The 16,956-nt window shown below is 47.1% G+C and overlaps 2 protein-coding genes across 2 annotated transcripts in view; one reads left to right on the top strand and one right to left on the bottom strand.

Moving 5' to 3' along the window:
• LOC115461771 overlaps positions 1-16,956 on the top strand; it is a 123,189-nt gene that overhangs the window by 14,213 nt on the left and 92,020 nt on the right. The window contains exon 2 of the mRNA XM_030191816.1: positions 2,616-2,675. The gene's annotated coding sequence lies outside the window, so the exon portion shown is untranslated. The remainder of the gene's footprint in view (positions 1-2,615; positions 2,676-16,956) is intronic.
• LOC115461772 overlaps positions 1-16,956 on the bottom strand; it is a 111,037-nt gene that overhangs the window by 87,803 nt on the left and 6,278 nt on the right. The gene's annotated exons all lie outside the window — the stretch shown is intronic.

Raw genomic sequence — 16,956 nt, 5'->3', positions numbered from 1 at the left:
CCTCCCATACCTTTGGTGGGGAAGACCTTACTGAAGCTCAAGCAAGACCGCGGCACCATGATTCTGATAGCGCCCTTTTGGCCCCGTCCGATCTGGTTCCCTCTTCTTCTGGAGTTGTCCTCAGAAGAACCGTGGAGATTGGAGTGTTTTCCGACTCTCATTTCGCAGAACGACGGAGCGTTGCTGCACCCCAACCTTCAATCCCTGGCTCTCACGGCCTGGATGTTGAGGGCGTAGACTTCACTGCGTTGGGTCTGTCTGAGGGTGTCTCCCGGGTCTTGCTTGCCTCTAGGAAGGATTCCACTAAAAAGAGTTACTTTTTCAAGTGGAGGAGGTTTGTCGTGTGGTGTGAGAGCAAGGCCCTAGAACCTCGTTCTTGCCCTGCACAGAACCTGCTTGAATACCTTCTGCACTTATCAGAGTCTGGCCTCAAGACCAACTCAGTAAGGAATCACCTTAGTGCGATTAGTGCTTACCATTATCGTGTGGAAGGTAAAGCCATCTCTGGAGAGCCTTTAGTCGTTCGATTCATGAGAGGCTTGCTTTTGTCAAAGCCCCCTATCAAGCCTCCTGCAGTGTCATGGGATCTCAACGTCGTCCTCACCCAGCTGATGAAACCTCCTTTTGAGCCACTGAATACCTGCCATCTGAAGTACTTGACCTGGAAGGTCATTTTCTTGGTGGCAGTTACTTCAGCTCGTAGGGTCAGTGAGCTTCAAGCCCTAGTAGCTCACGCTCCATATACCAAATTTCATCACAACAGAGTAGTGCTCCGCACCCACCCAAAGTTCCTGCCGAAGGTGGTGTCGGAGTTCCATCTTAACCAGTCAATTGTCTTGCCAACATTCTTCCCCAGGCCACATACCCGCCCTGCTGAACGTCAGTTGCACACATTGGACTGCAAGAGAGCATTGGCCTTCTACTTGGAGCGGACACAGCCCAACAGACAGTCCGCCCAATTGTTTATTTCTTTCGACCCTAACAGGCTAGGGGTCGCTGTCGGGAAACGCACCATCTCCAATTGGCTAGCAGATTGCATTTCCTTCACTTACGCCCAGGCTGGGCTGACTCTTGAGGGTCATGTCACGGCTCATAGTGTCAGAGCCATGGCAGCGTCGGTGGCCCACTTGAAGTCAGCCACTATTGAAGAGATCTGCAAGGCTGCGACGTGGTCATCTGTCCACACATTCACATCACATTACTGCCTCCAGCAGGATACCCGACGCGACAGTCGGTTCGGGCAGTCGGTGCTGCAGAATCTGTTTGGGGTGTAAATCCAACTCCACCCTCCAGGACCCGAATTTATTCTGGTCAGGCTGCACTCTCAGTTAGTTGTTCTTCGTAGGTCAATTTCTGTTGTACCCTCGCCGTTGCGAGGTTCAATTGACCTGGGTTCTTGTTTTGAGTGAGCCTGAGAGCTAGGGATACCCCAGTCGTGAGAACAAGCAGCCTGCTTGTCCTCGGAGAAAGTGAATGATACATACCTGTAGCAGGTGTTCTCCGAGGACAGCAGGCTGATTGTTCTCACCTACCCTCCCTCCTCCCCTTTGGAGTTGTGTGTTTCATCTTTTGCTAGTCATTCAACTGGCGGGAGCGGTCGCGCACGGGGCGGGAAGACGGCCGCGCATGCGCGGTGGGCGTGCCCTGCGTGCCGACCGTCCCGCGAAGCTTTTTTCCGGTTGGTGGGGGCTGCCGCGGACGTCACCCAGTCGTGAGAACAATCAGCCTGCTGTCCTCGGAGAACACCTGCTACAGGTATGTATCATTCACTTTATGGCTATTCCACCTCCTCTTTTTCCGTTTCTTGTCCAGTGGATAATTTTGTATTCTGGTGGGCATAAATCTAAGATTATGGGGTCTTTAAGGTTGTGGATCCAGGTTTCAGTAATGAATAGGAGATCAAGATTGTCTGTAGTGATCCAGTCTGTTATAATCGCTGTTTTGTTTACTACTGATCTGGCATTTACGTACCCCAGTTGGATTGAGTGGTAAGGTTCAGTTTGGGGCGTAGATGTGTTAATTTTTATTAGTTGCCTGTTTTCTTGGTATCTGGTTTTGTTGTTTCCTTTCTTCACTTTCTGTTGGTTATTTCCGTATGTATTTGTTTTTCCTTTTAGTTGGTTGTTGTTCTTTTGGTCTGGTGGGTTGTAAATGGGTTGTCTGTAGGGTTTGTGTATTGTGGGTAGATTGTTGTTTAAGTTGGGGGTGGTCCATGCGTGGTAGATAAGGGGAAGGAAGTAAATTATCATGAGTAACTTGTTGGTGTTCATGTTGGCTGTGGTTTGTGGTGCTTGGTTGTGCTTGAGGGAGTTAGTGAATGAAATTTTGTATGAACATCAGGCAGTGTCAGCATTAGGCAGAGTCAACATCAAGCAGTGTGAATAATTAAGTAGTGATTAAATGTACGTTCAAGCAGTAACCACTTAAAACTCTATATGAGCACTCGTCCCTTGTTATCCTAGTTAGAATTTAGTTGAAGAGTTGTACTAGGGATACTAGGTCCTTTTGTGTCTGCTAGATGCTAACTGTTAATGCTGTGGTACAACCTTATGTTCTTATGTGTGTGCTATCCCAGTAAAACCTTAAAACAGAGTGTATCTGCTTTGCACCCACAGAAAAACTTCAAAATCAGATCCGTAAAGAAGAAAAATGGAGACTCTGCTTGGAGAGAGAAGGTACATTTTAATTATTTAACATTTTTTTTCACTTATCCGGATGTTGAGGTGTTTGGCTCTTTCCTGTGAAAATAGATCACATCAGGATTAGCTTAACAGGTTCTGTTGTAGAACTAATTAGATTTCAGGAGCTTTTCTTTTGAAGTTTAATCTCCGCTGTGAAAAACTACACAGAAAGAGAATAACTTGTCTATGTTTTCATTGGTTAATGATGTTACATAAGGCATGGCATTTTCAGTGTTTTTAAATTACATGCACTCATTAAGAATTTTATGTCTGTATCCAAGTTAGGTTAAAACAGAGTTAATCAGGTTCTGTGCAAAGTGACCAGGCTCATTACAACATGCTTAAATTCCGATTAAATCAAAACATCATTAAGAAGCACAGATGTTAATAAGCATGTCTGCTGAGCTAAGAATAAATTCCATTAGGAATAAAAGGTTCTCTTTCCTTTAGCAAACAGATAGGAGAGCAACGTATTTGATGGAGTCAAACCAACCATCTTTCTCTAAAAACAAGCATACCTACCAGAAAGCAATTATGTTAATGTCCTCTAAATTTAAAGCAACTTACCCCTAGGAAAGCAAGGCTATCCTTGCATTATCAAAATACCTTTCGAATGAAAAAGCGATTCTTCTCTGGTCACAGTTTGTAGAGGGCTCATGGGCGTAGTTTGACTGTTTCATTTGGGGGGGGGGGCAAAGGGTGTGGCTTTGCACATTTGCATACATACATCACATACATATTCATTATGGCTATTTTAAAAAAAACAACTAATGCACTCACGCACCAGACTAAAATGCTGAATATGAAGCCCGCGTATCAAAAACAATAGGGCCAGACACTTTATAAAATATCACAAAATCCTACAAAAGACACTCAAAACCAATACAGAAACCTTCAACACACAACAGCCCTAACCCACCTATGAAAAGACAGTGCTATAAATATTACACTGGACCCTAGAGCACCAATATACCTGCTACTGGAAAACTGGAACAAGCTGGACTGTTACACATTCCTACACAAACACTACATGCTAGCAGAATCCGTCACGTCACTCACATATGCAGAACATGGACAGACCCTCATTTGATACAAACTAGGGAACCACAAAAAACATGCCCACAAAAACGGAAATATAGATCACTTCAAGAAAGCCAGACTCTGTAAGTAGTGCAAATACAGGTAAAAGAGAAACAGAAATGTATTTTCTCCTGTACGCTGCAAAATACAACAATAGAAAAAAATGTACATTTCAGAAAGCAGGCACATCTTTGTCCTTTAAAAAAAAAAAAAGCATTAAATAAAAAGAATGTTTTCTTTTCTACCTTTTTTTGTCTGAGCATTCTATTTTTCTAGTTGGGCTGGTCCCAGTCTCATTTCCACTTTCCATGTGTCAGTCTTCTCCTAAATTATTTTCCAGGTTGGCTTTTCTATTTCTTCACTCTTCTCTTGTCTCCTTCCTGTACTTCTCTGTATCTGTCTGGCACTGATCTTTCATTTTTCATTTTTTCCCACTTTTCTCTCACTCTTTAGTCCTTAGTATCCATCTACCTACTGGCTTTGACTATCTCCCTCTCATTCTCTCTCCAGCACTGCCGTTCCCCACTGTGTCTCTCCTTTACCCAGTTTCCTAAATTCCTCCCCCATCTTTCACCCACATCATTAGTTCCCCATTCCCATAATCTGTACTCACCCTCTTTGCCCTCATCTACCCTCCACTGCATTTCATCACCTTATCGATCCCAGCTCCATCCATGTCTCTCCTTCCTTCCCTTGCCTCCTAGGTCACTCTTCTATCTTACCCTATACCCTATGCCCAATATCTTCTTTCACCATCTTTTTAACCCCTTTCCACCCTAATTCAACCCCCTTCAGAGACTCATCCCCTTCTCCTATACCCCTCACCAGTACCCCAATCCCCTTTCAATGCCTCTTATCCTTTCTCCAGTCTTCCATGTCATTTACATTATGTCTCAACCTTTCCCCACATCATCCCCTTTTCTTGCCCTTCTCATATCCCTCATTTCACATCCTGCTTCTTCCCCTCTCCCACCACCCAGTCCCATCCTGCTCCTTCCCTCTGCTCACCACCTCTCCCAGTCCTATCCAGCTCCTGCTCCTTCCCGCTGCTCACCACTCCTCCTAGTCCCATCCATCTTATTCTCCTTCCCTCTGCCCCACCTCTCCCAGATGCAGATGGGATTCCATGTGCCCCAATGAAAGGAGAGTTTAATTTTACTTCCATTTTATTTCCATTCCTTCTTTGTAACATCAGGCTTCCAAGGCAGATTACAACAACAGGTAAGATGAACCCATCAAGATATAGGATTGCGGGGAGGAGCAAGATGGCGTCCTAGCTGTGCTCGCGGAAGCTCTCGAATTGTTTGCGGGTAATTCTCAAGACTTTTTCCTCGATTCCTACTATGCCCCATACCAAAAGAAAGGGGACGACAAAAGTGCAACCGCCAATTGCACTAACGTCGTCCCCTAACCAGCAGACGTTAGACCGCTTCGTGAGAAGCTTACCGCTCGATACCGGTTTGGCGATCCCCGCGTTGGTCGACAACGAAGGAGCGACGTTGGCCAGGGACCTAGATGTCACACTATCGCCGCCGACGCTGAATCCGCCTCCTTGTCCCACTGGAGCCAGAGTGGAGTTAGGGGATCAAGCGGGAACCAATGTGGTCGACGACTTGTCCCTATCTGGCGGTTTCTCCCCTGGAGCAGCGGTTGAGAATACACTGGAGCGGGAAATGCCCCAGGAGGTGACAATGGAAGCTATCTGGATGGCGCTTCAGAGACTGACTATTGAGGTGGCTAAATCTACAAGAGAAGTTTCCACGATTGAAAGTAAGTTGACTTTAATGTCAGAATCTTACGAGGAAGTTAAAAGAGAATCCGCTACTCAATTTGCCACAGTAAAAGAAGAAATAAAAATGGTTAAGTCAACTGTTGATTCTCTTGTGAAGGATAAAGTTTTCACTGCTCGTAAAATAGAGCAGATAGAAAATTACAACCGATGCCTCACGCTTAGAATGTTGAATTTTCCCATCTCACCAGCTTTGACTCCCCGTGACTTTTTTTAAAAATATTTGCAGGAGATTTTGAAGTTTTCTCCAGCGGATATTCCACCTTGTAATAAGATTTATTACTTACCTAAAGTGCAAAAGCAAGGAGAAGTACCTCAACCCCCTGCAATAGATATTCAGAACTTAACAGCACTACTGGAAGACTCAATGATAGAAATAACTTCAAGAGGGACCCTTATAATATCTATGGGTTTTGAACAGGACTTGAATATGATTATGAAAATGTACTTTAAACATTCGTCAGCCCTGTTTTGTGGGCAGAAAATATGGGTCTACCTCGACGTTACTAAGATAACGCAGCAGAGGCGAAAGCAATTTCTTGCATTGAGAGATGAAGTGAAAGCGCTGGGTGCAATATTTACCTTGGCATATCCATGCAAATGTATAATTCGTATGTCTGGCATTAAATATGTCTTTTTTGAGCCATCTCAGTTAAAGGTTTTTCTGGACGCTAAAAATCCATCTAGCTGAATAGGAAGAACGATTGATATCAGCAAGTAAGAATTAAGAGAAAGTAAAATCAGGACTATGCCAATTTGTGCTAAGATTTTTTTTTTCCTTCTGTTTTAGAGTAATAATTCTCCTTAAATTTGTTTGGACTCTCCCCCCCTATCTTATGGTGGTCTAAGGAAGAGTGATAAGATAAATAAGTTTGACATGTATGTTTAAATGGAATATTTTTTTTCCTTAATAACTCTCTGTATTGCCTTACAAACTTGATTTGTTTGTATTATAATTAAAATCAATAAATATGAAAATAATCCTAAAATATAGGATTGCCTCACTGAAATTTGGCCATCTGTATTCTATAGAACAGTGTAGAAAAATGACCACAAAATACAGTTTATAACTGTGGTTTCTCTACCAGCTGCAATTACAGTGCAATCCGCTTAAGTGCAAGGGTCTGGGACCAAAGAAATGCATGCAGTTAACCAGAGTGTGCACTTAACCGTTGTGACCCAAAGAAGCTTGACATCTGATAAACATATGAATAGTACTGTTTATTATTATACATACAGTATACAGTCTCAGTTAACTGACATTAGGCTGGCTTGAAGTAATCAGTTATAGTTCTTTTTACACTCTTGGGTCTGTGAGTTCCGTAGACTATGTCTGCCAGACGGTAAAAACTGTCATAGCACTGACATCCAGTGGCCTCCAGATAGGCCCGCAGAGTGTTGAAACTCTCCAGTGCTCTTGCAAATGTGACAGGAGGAGGTTGTTGAATTTCGTCAGCATGTGCCTCGCTGCTCATTTCTTCATCTGTTCCATCATCAGCCGTTGTTGCCTGCGTGTAGGCGCATATCTCGACATCAGTGCTGTCTTCACCTGTTTGTAGATTGTAATCAACAGCTACGTAGTGATGAAACTCCTCTTCAGTAACACCGGCTGGGACGTCAATAACCTGTTCATCTGACGCGTTTGCAACAGCTGCATCTGTTTCGTCCCTCTCCACAACCTTAACAAAGCTTGCCCACTTGTAGCAGTTCACAATGGTTGCCTGTGTAACATGATTCCAGGCTTCTTTCTGCATATGTAGAGAATCCAACAGTGATAGATTACGAGCCAGTTCAACAGCACGTTTATCCTTGCCAGTCTGGTCTTCCATAATGCTCATCAGACGACGTAGCACAAGAGCCCGAAAATGTTGTTTGAAATTGGCTATTATGCCCTGATCCATAGGTTGGATCAGAGAGGTAGTGTTTGGTGGCAGGAAGACCACCTTGATGTTAGACAGCCTGACATCCCTGTGTGCAGCACAGTTATCACAACTAGACAAAATAAACCAGGACCTTAGCCACCGATTATTAAAGTCTCAGCTGACACCAATGCACTAGTCCACTCATCCAATATTTATAATACAATGCACACCCATGAGTAGCGAGGGAACCCTCAGATGATTTTGCCACTTCTCATGCAGTCAAGCATACTGCTCTGAAATGGTATAGCGTTTCTTTCATCGGGTATCCCTGCAGTGAGTTCGGAAGACTTTTTTCTTTTTTTTCTATATTATTGCTTCCCGACACCACTGTGCTACAATTTTTCAATCTTTTTAAACCAAATGTGCAAAGTAATGGACTAAATACTTTAAACTTTCAATCTTTTAAAACAAATGTGCAAGGTGAAAAGCTGAGTACTTATCCAGTCTCGTGGGAAATCATCCACTTTATCACAGTTATCACAAAGCATCAAAATCTGATTCTTTTGTGCCCGCATTCTAGTGTCTAACTTCTTTAGCCACTGCTTCCAAATTTCCCCAGTCATCCATGAATTTGCGTTAGCCTCGTATGACACAGGAAGTCGCTTAACTTTCTTGAAGCAACGGGGCTGTTTGCTCTTTCCAATGACGAGGGGTTCCAACTTCTCACTCCCATCCATATTTCAGCAAAGGAGGATTGTCAGTCGGTCCTTCGATATTTTACCTCCAGTAGTTTCGGCATGTTTGAATGCAAGTGTTCCATCAGGAATAGCTCGCCAGTAGAGACCATTTTCGTCAACATTGAAAATGTCATGAGGTGCAAACTCGTTCAAGATGGTAGGAAGAACTGAAACAACCCAATTTTCAGCACCAAAGTCATCAGCGTCTTGTTTCTCACCATGCTGTTTCTTGAATTTTATGCTATTCCTCTCCTTCCATCTTTCCAACCATCCAACAGTGGCTTTGAATTCAGTCAGTCCAAGACTTTCTGCTACCTGGTTAGCTTTCTCCATAAGCAGTGGACCACTGACAGGAAACTGTCTGCTCCTGACTCAAGAAAACCACCGAAGAAGAGCATCTTCTACCTCCTCAGCTTTTCCCGCCCATTTTCGTTTCCATTGTGGATTTGTATTGGTCTTTCTGCTTCAAGACACGTGAAATTTGACTGGGATTGACACCATATTCTTTAGCAATAGATGCTTGACTTTGTTTGTTTTCTAATTTTTTAAGAACTTTTATTCGTTCAGCCAGTGTTAGTCTTACAGTTCCTCCACGATGACGACCCCGGTGTAAACCCTAACAACATTCTTTTGCTTATTCTGCCTGTGGCAGTTAAAGAGGCAGTAAATTTGAAATCTTGTTGGTTGTCACGCGCCAATCGGCTTCCATATTCTATGCGCGCACTTATGCAGAGTCTTTCCTGCAGATGAGCAGTCTTGAACCATACATATAAGCGAATCTTGCACTTATCAGTGGTACGCTAAACCGAAGTTTGTCCCCATAGAAATTGATGGTGCCAAAAACGGGAGCGAAGTACGGCATGCAGTTAAACAGAGCATGCTGTTATCCGACGTGCACTTAAATGGAGTGCACTGTATTTTTAAAGCTGTTTTAGTGATATTCAATTGTTATTTCTCCCCTTTACCTCTCTCAACCTTCTTCCCCCGAGCCTACCTTTAATTTGTTTCAAAACTTGCCGGTGACAGCAGCAGTTCACGGGCGCTGCCCTGCAGCCAGCCGACATCTTCTCTCTCTGCAGTGCGGCCCATCCCAGCAGAAAAAGGAAGTTACCTCAGAGAGGGTGGGCCACCGCAGTAGGGAGAGAATGTGCCCTTTTTTCTTTTAATAGGCACAATCGCGTCTTTTATTTTATTTATTTATTTATTTATTTTATTTGCTGCTTTTGTATCCCACATTTTCCCACCTATTTGCAGGCTCAATGTGGCTTACAATGTTCCTTCATGGCAATTGCCATTCCAGAGTAAAAGGTATAATTGTCATTTCATAGTGTGCATGAATGACATGGTAAGTTATATGGATGTCATGATAGATCGATATTTCAGAATGGAAGATGCAATTGGTATTACATTAAGAACATTGAGGCATAGTAGATTATACAGACGGATAGTCGAACGTTTTTCAGAGTAAAGATGTAGTTGGTCTTATGTAAAGAGATAAGCAATAAGGCATAGGGAGGAAACATTCAGAATTTCAAGTAGGTGATGGTGAATTTCAGTTCCTATTATGGGTCCTTGTGGTATGCCTTGTTGAAGAGGTAGGTCTTCAGTGATTTATGAAGGTTGATTAGGTTGTGAATTATTTTCATGTCTTTTGATAATGCATTCCACAATTGTGTACTCATATAGGCGAAGCTGGATGCATGTGTTAGTTTGTATTTTATTCCCTTACAGTTGGGGAAGTGGAGATTTAGAAATGTACTTGCTGATCTTTTAGCATTTCTGGGTGGCAAGTCAATTAGGTCTGTCATGTAGGCCAGAGCATCTCCGTGGATGATTTTATGAGTCAGAGTGCAGACCTTGAATGCGATACGTTCTTTCAGAGGAAGCCTGTGTAGATTTTCTCTTAGGGGTTTGGCACTTTCGTATTTTGTTTTGCCTAATATGAGTCTGGCAGCTGTGTTTTGGGCCGTTTGAAGTTTCTTGATGAGTTGCTCTTTACAGCCTACATAAAGTGCGTTGCAGTAGTCAAGATGAATAGCCAAAGCCATTTTTCCTTCCATGTTATCGAAGACACCCAGCGGCTTCAAACGTTGTACTCGGTGTAACTGGACCATCTCAGGTACCAATACCCACGCCTGGTGTATCCAGTGCTTTGGGCCCGACCATAGTCCAGCTGCTTGTAGTCTGTGTCTTCGTATGAAAAAACGGACCCAAGCGTCTCGAGAAGCCCAATGAGAAAAGCTTTTTGGGGCTCAGTCCGGTCCTTCGACATCGGTACCCAGGTCGGCGGCGGCAGCGTCGACATCGAAAGGAGCATCGACGTCGGGAGCAGAGGTAATGGCTACTAAGAGACCAACTCACGCTGGTCCACCTGCCTTGAGGCCTCCTGTTATGCAGGCTCCCCAGGACCTTCTTCGGACCCAGACCCAAGGAGACTTGGGGATTTCACATCCTCATTGGTACTGAGGAGCCTCGATGGCGGCCGTCAAGCGAAGGCGAAGAAGCACCGTCATCGTTCTCCTTCAATGCATGGTACCGGGAGCTCCGGGGCGTTGAGAGAGTCAGCACCTGAGAAGCGTTGGCGCCGAGAGGATTGCTTCCCCTCGATACAGGAGGTGCCGATGCATCGGTCTCCTAGCTGCCTGATGCCTGCTTCCGAGGCTCCACAGATTCTGACACCGCCTGTTCCACTGACCCTGCAGGCTTCTCTGATGGCGGCTCTCGACGAGCGCATCCAGACCTTGTTTCCAGAACTTCTAGAGGGACTGCTACGTCAGTCAGCTTCGGTGTCGGGGGTGCTTGCGCCTTCTGTACCATCTGCTGCAGTGGTGTCTGGCCCTTCTCCTGCGTTGAGGTCTCCAACTGCGGTGCCGCCTGCCACCCAGGTCGACTCCCCTTCAGCGTTGGTGGAGGGAGCTTCGCCGCAGTCGGATCGGGCGTCGGCCTCTCAACATCGCCATAGAGGACGTCGAGGCAGGTTCAGTGTCGAAGTACCTTGACACAGGCTTTATCCGACACTGAGCAAGAGCGTTTGTGGGAGTCAGAAGAAGATCTCAGGTACTTTTCTTCTGATGAGTCCTTTGGGATTCCCTCTGATCCTTCCCCTCCGCCAGAGAGGAGACTATCTCCACCGGAGAGTCTGTCTTTTTCCTCTTTTGTCTGGGAAATGGCCACGGCTATTCCCTTCCCTATGGAGGATGAGGATGAGCCCAGGACTGAGATGCTCGAGGTCCTGGATTATTAGTCTCCACCTAAAGAGGCTGTGACAGTTCCTCTGCATGCTTGACCTCGTGGACCTACCACCCAGAAATGCTAAAAGATCTTCTTGCACCTTTCTTAACCTACAGTTCCCCAGCTGTAAAGGATTAAAATACAAACTAACAAACGCGACCAGCTTTTCCTACATGAGTACGCAGTTATGGAATGCACTTCCAACTCACCTGAAAATGATCAACGAATTAACTAACTTCCGCAAATCTCTGAAAACGTATCTCTTTAACAAGGCCAACCACGAGAACCCATAACTAACTATAACACAACACCTATCCACCTTTATTCAGAATATATCTTTCTATAACTGCTTGACCAGATCCTCTTGCCTTCCTTGACTTCTTTGTAACACCAATTGTATTCTTCACCCTGGTATGGCGATGCCATAAACGGTCTTTGTAAGCCACATTGAGCCTGCAAATAGGTGGGAAAATGTGGGATACAAGTGCAATAAATAAATAATAAATAAATAAATAAGGTACTGAAGGAAGTCCTTATGTGAAACTGGTCGGCCCCTCTGTCTGGCCCTGTGGTCCCGAAGAAAGCTGAATCCCAGTATCGGATCCACGGTGAACCTGGATTGATGCGGTCTCAGTTACCGCACAATTCCATGATGGTGGACTCCGCCCTCAAGAGAGCCAGGAGTACTAGAGACTACGCTTCGGCGCCCCCAGGCAGAGAAGCTAGAACTCTTGATTCTTTTGGGAGGAAGATGTATCAGGCCGTTATGCTCGCTGCCAAGATTCAATCATACCAGCTCTTCACGAGCGTGCACTTGCGGGACTCAATACGGCAACTGTCAAGTTTGGTTGATGCACTCCCTACGGAGCTGGCCGAGCCTTTTCGCCAGGTGGTCAGGCAGCAGAAGGCGTGTCGAAAGTTCCTGGCCAGGGGTACATTTGACACTTTTGATGTAGCTTCCAGGATCGCTGCTCAGTTTATAGTGATGCGCAGATTCTCATGGCTGCGTGTCTCTGACCTGGATCATTTGGTCCAGCAGCGAATGGCGGATGTTCCTTGCAGGGGGGACAACCTTTTTGGTGAAAAAGTAGAGGATCTTGTTGATCAGTTCAAGAAGCATAATGATGCTATGGATTCTCTCTCCCACCAGGCGCCTTCTGCTACTGTCTCCTCATCTAGGAGGTATTTTGAGGGGAAGAGGAGTGCTCCCTATTCCTATCCTAAGCGTAGGTACACTCCTGCTTCTCGGCAGCCTGCCCAGGCTCAGCCCCAGCAAGCTCGTTCTCGTCAACAGCGTGCATCTAAGGCCCATACTGCTCCCCAGCAAAAGCAAGAGACGGGCTTTTGACTGGCTCCAGTTACTACTACTACTACTACTACTTAACATTTCTAAAGCGCTACTAGGGTTACGCAGCGCTGTACAATTTAACATAGAAGGACAATCCCTGCTCAAAGAGCTTACAATCTAAAAGACGCGTGAGCAGACAGACCGATAGGGGCAGTCTGGAGTTCCTGAAAGGTAAGAGTTAGGTGCCGAATGCAGCATTGAAGAGGTGGGCTTTAAGCAAAGACTTGAAGATGGGCAATGAGGGGGCTTGGCGTAAGGACTCGGGGAGGTTGTTCCAAGCATAGGGTGAGGCGAGGCAGAATGAGCGGAGCCTGGAGTTGGCGGTGGTAGAGAAGGGTAATGAGAGGAGGGATTTGTCCTGTGAACGGAGGTTTCGGGCTGGGACGTAAGGGGAGATGAGGGTAGAGAGGTAGTGAGGGGCAGCAGACTGAGTGCATTTGTAAGTAACTGAATGCGGTATCTGATTGGAAGCCAGTGAAGTGACCTGAGGAGAGGGGTGATATGAGTATATCGGTTCTGGCGGAATATAAGATGTGCAGCAGAGTTCTGAACAGATTGAAGAGGGGATAGGTGGCTAAGTGGGAGGCCGGTGAGGAGTAAGTTGCAGTAGTCAAGACGAGAGGTAATGAGAGCATGGACGAGAGTTTGGGTGGTGTGTTCAGAGAGGAAAGGGCGAATTTTGCTGATATTAAAGAGGAAGAAGCGACAGGTCTTGGCTGTCTGCTGGATATGGGCAGAGAAGGAGAGGGAGGAGTCAAAGATGACTCCAAGGTGGCGGGCAGATGAGACGGGGAGGATGAGGGTGTTATCAACTGAGATAGAAAGTGGAGGAAGAGGAGAAGTGGGTTTTGGTGCAAAGACGATGAGCTCGGTCTTGGCCATGTTCAGTTTCAGGTGGCGGCTGGACATCCAAGCAGCAATGTCAGATAAGCAGGCTGATACCTTAGCCTGGGTCTCAGCGGTGATGTCTGGTGTGGAGAGACACAACTGGGTGTCATCAGCATAGAGATGATACTGGAAACCGTGAGATGAGATCAGGGAGCCCAGGGAAGAGGTGTAGATTGAGAAGAGAAGGGGTCCAAGGACAGATCCCTGGGGAACACCAATAGATAGCGGGATGGGGGTGGAGGAGGATCCATGAGAGTGAACTCTGAAGGTGCGGTGGGAGAGATAGGAGGAGAACCAGGAGAGGACAGAGCCCTAGAACCCAAATGAGGACAGTGTGGCAAGAAGTAAATCATGATTGACAATGTCAAAAGCGGCGGATAGATCGAGGAGGATGAGGATGGAGTAGTGGCCTCTGGATTTGGTAAGGAATAGGTCATTACAGACTTTAGAGAGTGCTGTTTCTGTCGAGTGTAGAGGGCGAAAACCGGATTGAAGTGGATCGAGGATGGCATGAGAGGAGAGGAAGTCGAGGCACGGCTGTGAACGGCGCGCTCAAGTATTTTGGAGAGGAAGGGTAGGAGGGAGATGGGGCGGTAGTTGGAAGGACAGGTGGGGTCAAGTGATGGTTTTTTTAGGAGAGGTGTGACTACGGCGTGCTTGAAGGTGTCAGGGTCAGTTGCAGTGGAGAGAGAGAGGTTGAGGATATGACACATGGAGGGGTGACAGTATGAGAGATGATGTTAAGTAAGTTGGTGGGGATGGGATCAGAAGAGCAGGTGGTGCATTTCGAGGAGGAAAGAAGGTGAGTGGTTTCCTCCTCGGTGATGTCAGGAAAGGAGGAGAAGGAGGCCTGGGTTGATTGGTTGAGGGAGAGGGTTGAAGGGTGAGGAGGAGGAGATGGCTTGGTAGTGAACTCAAGGTTGATCTTTTGCACCTTGTCGCGGGGGTGGGTGGGAGCGGTGGGCACTTTAAGGAGGGAGTTAAGGGTGGCGAAGAGACGACGGGGGTTGGAGCTGAGAGAATTGGTCAATTGGGTGTAATAATCCTGTTTGGCAAGGAATAGAGAGGATTGGAAGGAGGATAGCATGAATTTGTAGTGAAGGAAATCTGAGTGGGTGCGGGATTTCCTCCAGAGGCGTTCAGCAGATCGGGCACAGGAGCGAAGGTAACGGATGCAAGGGGTCAGCCATGGCTGGGGAATAGTACGCTTAGTGGGACGGGAGGTGGATGGTGCGAGGGTGTCTAGAGCAGAGGAGAGAGTGGCATTGTAGGCGGAGACAGCCTTGTCGACAGACTCGGAGGACATGATGGAGGGGAGGAGATTAGAAATACTAGAGGATAGGGTAGGAGGGTCAATAGCCTGGAGATTCCTGGAGGTAATGGTTAAAGTTGGATGGGGCTGAGGGGAGGGGTGAAGAAGTGTGAAGGTGATCAGGTGATGATCGGACAGAGGAAGAGCTGACGCGTGGAAATTGGAGGGAGAGCCGGAAGAGGAGAGGTCAAGACAATGGCCGTCTCGGTGAGTAGGGGTAGTGGAGCATAGCTGGAGGTTGAAGGAGGATGTTAGAGTGAGGAATCGAGAAGCGTGAGGGTCGGATTGGTCATCAACGTGTATGTTAAAGTCTCCGAGAATGAGGGACGGAGATGAGGGTTCGAGAAAAACGGAAAGCCAGGCATCAAAGTCGGTAAGGAAGGAAGAGAGGGATTTATTAGGGGGGCGGTAAATGACTGCCACTCTGAGTGGCAATGGATAGAATAGCCGGATGGAGTGTGCTTCAAAGGATGAGAAGCTGTGAGACTGTGGTAGGAGGAGGGGTTGGAAACTACAGGAGGGCGAGAGTAGAAGCCCGACACCTCCACCACGACCAGCTGGGCGGGGAGTGTGGGAGAAGAGATAACCTCCATGGCAAAGGGCCGCGACTGAGGCAGAGTCATCAGGGGAGAGCCAGGTTTCAGTTAGGGCGAGCAGTTGAAGGGAACGAGAGATGAAGAGATCGTGGTTGAAGGGCAGTTCGTTGCAGACCGAGTGGGCATTCCACAGGGCACATGAGAAAGGGGAGGGAAGAGGGGGGAAGGAGGGGAATAGGGACGAGATTGGAGACCTCACGGAATCGTTTGCATGGATAGGGGGAGGAAGGTGAGGGGGACCTGGGTTAGGATTAATGTCTCCCGCGGATAGCAAGAGGAGGAGCAAGAGAGTGCGGAGGAAGGTGGGGGAGGTCGGGCGACGAAGACGGGATGCACGTAGGAGGAATGGTGATGGGTTAATGGCAGGAAGGAGGTGTTGAAGGTTAAGAGCTAGGAAGGAGGAGGGGGACAAGAGAGATGGTGAGGTGGTGAGGGATGGGGGTGAATAGGGTATTGCTGTAGCGAGTAGGACGGGAGGGGGCATGGGGGGGCAATGATTTCCAGCGGTAGACAGCGGTAGGGGGAGGGGAAAAAGATTAGGAAGGGACAGGGCAAGGAAGAGAATGTGGACAGGGGCCATAAGTAGTGATTGAGGGGTGACAGGTGTATGTGTAGTGACAGGGGGTAGGCGGGCTGGAACAAGCTGGTGCAGATGGACAGAAACGAGTAGGGGGAATTGATGGAATTGATGGACTGGAGAGCAGGTAAGTCAGTGGCTGACAAGTTAGCCGGCAAGTAAGTCTATGGCTGATAAGCTTTTTAACAAGCAATTGATGGAATTGATGGACTGGAGAGCAGGTGAGTCAGTGGCTGACAAGTTAGCAGGCAAGTAAGTCAATGGCTGACAAGCTATTTAACAAGCAATTGATGGAATTGATGGAATTGATGGACTGGAGAGCAGGTAAGTCAATGGCTGACAAGTTAGCAGGTAAGTAAGTCAATGGCTGACAAGCTAGCAGGCGGGCTGGAACAGCTGGTGCAGATGGACAGGAACGAGCAAGGAGAAGCTGGATCCGATGGACTGCGGCAGGCTGGAGCAGGTAGCTGATCAGGCGGGCTGGAACAAGCTGGTGCAGATGGACTGGAACGAGCAGGGAGGAGCTGGGAGAAGCTGGATCCGACGGACTGCGGCAAGCTGGGGCAGGTAGCTGATCAGGCGGTGTGGAGCATGCTGGTGCAGATGGACTGGAACGATCGGGGAGAAGGTGGGAGAGGCTGGATTCGATGGACTGCGGCAAGCTGGAGCAGGTAGCTGGTAGCAGGCAGGGAGAGGCTGAACGAGCTGGATCAGGCGGGCTGGAACAAGCCGGAGCAGATGATTGGGACAGGCAGGGATAAGCTGGATCCGACGGACTGGGACAAGCTGGAGCAGGTAACTGGATATGACGGACTGAGACAAGCTGGAGCTGAAACACGCTGGAACAAGCTGGAT

This window comes from Microcaecilia unicolor, chromosome 2 (genome assembly GCF_901765095.1).
Source record: "Microcaecilia unicolor chromosome 2, aMicUni1.1, whole genome shotgun sequence".
Classification (NCBI taxonomy): Eukaryota; Metazoa; Chordata; class Amphibia; order Gymnophiona; family Siphonopidae; genus Microcaecilia; species Microcaecilia unicolor.
Note: the sequence above shows the minus strand (reverse complement) of the source record. Positions and strands in the feature narration are given on the sequence as shown.